The 3356-nt window shown below is 47.3% G+C and overlaps 1 protein-coding gene across 8 annotated transcripts in view; it reads right to left on the reverse strand.

Annotated features, from left to right (window-relative positions):
* The window catches only part of ccdc142 (coiled-coil domain containing 142), a 164882-nt gene extending 161874 nt beyond the window's left edge, over positions 1 to 3008 (reverse strand). For 7 of the 8 annotated variants that reach the window (XR_007263052.1, XM_048601969.1, XM_048601972.1 and 4 more), the window contains exon 1: positions 2808 to 2998. The gene's annotated coding sequence lies outside the window, so the exon portion shown is untranslated. Of the gene's footprint in view, positions 1 to 2807 lie in introns of all 8 variants that reach the window. The other variant, XM_048601951.1, reaches the window with a different exon arrangement.
* Between the last annotated feature and the right edge of the window lie 348 nt (positions 3009 to 3356).

A 3356-nucleotide genomic window follows, 5' to 3' on the forward strand; every position in this document is an offset into this window, starting at 1 on the left:
TGAATAGCCTGGAGCTATTTTCCCTGGAGCTTTGGAGGCTGAGGAGTAACCTTATAAATGTTTATAAAATCATGAGGGGCATGGATAGAGTGAATAGCCAAGGTCTTCTTCCCAGGCTTGGGGAATTCAAAACTACAGGGCATAGGATTAAGGTGAGGAGGACAAGATTTAAAAGGGACCTGAAGGGCAACTTTTACACAAAGGGTGGAGCATGTATGGAATGAGTTGCCAGACGAAGTGGTGTAGGCTGATATAATTACAACATTTAAAAAGCATCTGCTTGAGTACATGAATACGAAGGTTTTTTTTAATTCATTCACAGGATGAGGATGTCACTGGCCAGGTAGCATTTACTGCCCCATCCCTAATTGCTCAGAGGGCAGTTATGAGTCATCCATATTGCTGTGGATCTGGAATCACATGTAAGCCAGACCAGGTAAGGATAGCAGTTTTCTTCCCTAAAGGACATTAGTGAACCAGATGGGTTTTTCCAACAATCGACAATGGATTCGTGGTCATCATGTTCCCAGAACATTATCTGGGTCTCCAGATGAACATTCCAGCGATAATACCACTGGGCCAAATGCTAGCAAGTGGGTCTAGAATAATTTAGGATATCTGGTCTGCATGAATGAATGAATTGGACCAAAGAGTCTCATTACATGCTGTACAACTCTATGACTCTATACACTGCTAAGGCCGCGGTCAGGCTGCATCGGAACTACTGTGAACAGTTTTGGGCCCTGTAACTGCCGGCATTGGATGGGGACGATTTACAAGAATGATCCATGGGACGAAGGGCTTATCATATGTGAGTAGTTGATAACTCACAGTCTGCACTTGGACTTTAGAAGGACGGGTGTGGGTGGGAGATCTGATTGAAACTTACAGAACACAGATGCCTGAATAGACCTGACCTGGAGAAAACGAGAACTGGGATAAAGAGGTATTTCTCCACAGTGTGGTCAATCTGTGGAATGCAGAAGGCTGCGGAGGCCAAGCCATTGAGTGCATTTAAGACAGAGCTAGATAGGTTCTTGATTGGTAAGGGGATCAAGGGTTAAGGGGAGAAGTTATGGGGAGAATGGGGTTAAGAAACAGATCAAATGGTGGAGCATTCAATGGGCTAATCTTGCTCCTAGAATCATAGAATCCCTACAGTGTGAAAACAGGCCATTCAGCCCAACAAGTCCACACCGCTCCTCCAAAGAGTATTGCACCCAGATCCATTCCCCTACCCCTGCATTTCCCATGTCTAACCCACCTAACCATCCCTGGGTACTATGGGCAATTTAGCATGGCCAATCCACCTAGTCTGCATATCTTTGGATTGTGGGAGGAAACTGGAGCACCCAAAGGAAACCCATGCAGACCGGGGGAGAATGGGCAAACTCCACAGACAGTCGCCCGAGATTGGAATCAAACCCAGGTCCCTGGCGCTGTGAGGCAGCAATGCTAACCACTGAGCCACCATGCCACCCTTTATAGAATCTCTACAGTGTGGAAACAGACCCTTCAGCCCAACAAGTTCACACTAACCCATCCCCTATAACCCACCTAATCTCCACATCCCTGAACACTACAGGCAATTTAGCATGGCCAATCCACCTAGCCTGCACATCTTTGGACTGTGGGAGGAAACCCATACAGACATGGGGAGAACGTGCAAACTCCACACAGACAGTTGCCCGGTGGTGGAATCGAACTCAGGTCCCTGGCACTGGGTGAGGCAGCAGTGCTAACCACTGAGCCATCGTGCCGCCCATCTTATGGTCTTATATCCTTCCTTAGATATGGTGTCTAAAACTATACACAATACAATTATATTCATTTACAGCGACATATACACTTTTCTTTGAAATTAACAATGTATTGGCAGTCACTGGTTCCCTTCACTGTTGTTTGGTCAGAAACCTGGAACTCCCTTTCCAACAGGACTGTACATGTATCTACACCAAGTGGATTTTTTAAAAAAAGCTTGTTAAATGAAATACAGGCATTACTGGCTAGGCCAACATAAGTTCTTGGAGTGTAGATACACCCACACTGCTGTTAGGAAGGGATTTCCAGTCTTTACCCAACAATAGTAAAGGATTGATAATATAATTCCAAGTCAGCATTACGTGTAGCTTGGAGGGGTGCTTTTCCTGTTAGATGTCAAGAGATCATGCATTCGAAAGGCAGAGTCAAAGGAGACTTTGTCAGTTGCTGTAGTGCAATGTAAATAGCAGGAATTGCTGCCACTATGAGTCCAAGTGAAAGGACTGAATATTGAAGATGGATCAGGGTGCCAATAAAATGAATTACTTTGCCCTGGATGGTATCAAGCTTCTCGAGTGTTGCTGAAGTTGCACCCATCCAGGCAAGTGGAGAGCATTCCATCACAGACCTGACTTATGCTTTGTCAATTGTGATGATGTGGAGGTGCCAATGATAGTAAGAACTGGGCCAGTGGACAAGGTCAGAAATCAAAAGACACCAGGGTATATGAAAACATAAGCTTTCCGAGCCTTATTAACACCTGAAGAAGGAGTAGGGCTCAGAAAGCTTGTGTTTTCAAATAAACCTGTTGGACTATAACCTGGTATTGTGTGACTTCTGACTTTGTCGATTGTGGACATTGAGGAGACAGGGATAATTATTCACCACAGAATTCCCAGGGTCTGCTCCCTAGCTACAGTCCCTACCCTCAAACGCCTCACATTCATACTCGCCTCCCCCCCCATACGCCCCAACGCCACCGTTCCTGTTTACATCACATGATTCGCCAGAGCAACGGCCCAAGAACGACAGAAAACATCGCTCACCTGTGCACCAAAACGAGAGGCCGCGACCCCGATCCTAGTGCTGGCCCCGTGGACCGTCGATCCGCCATGTGTTAAAATCGGTCGCTCTGTACGATCGCTTGGCTGTGACCGAAACTCTTCAAACGGGTTCCCCCGACCCCGTCCAAAACACCTCGCGCCACCCAACAACCGCTGTCACGACCCCTTGTCCTCGGCTGCACTATGCAGCAAGCCGGCATCTGATTGGCTGCTACCCCCCATAGCGACCACAGGGCTGCCGCGTGTTTACCAAACCAGGCCGCGATTGGAGAGCGGCGCCTTCCTTGGAGACGGAGCAGCGAGTTTCTGTAAAGCTGGGGGACGCCACCGCTGACGGTTTGACCGCTACGGGTGAGAACAATCTGGGTGGATAATTCAGCAGGATTGAGCAAATTTATCGTGCTGCTTTCTGTTTGAAATCATTCTAGGTCATTATATCTAGAAGGCTGGAATGTAGGGATGCAGAAGTTATACCGCAGCTATACAAAACGCTGGTTAGACCCCAGAGATAGTAAGAACTGCCGATGCTGG

This window comes from Rhincodon typus, chromosome 1 (genome assembly GCF_021869965.1).
Source record: "Rhincodon typus isolate 14 chromosome 1, sRhiTyp1.1, whole genome shotgun sequence".
NCBI lineage: Eukaryota > Metazoa > Chordata > Chondrichthyes > Orectolobiformes > Rhincodontidae > Rhincodon > Rhincodon typus.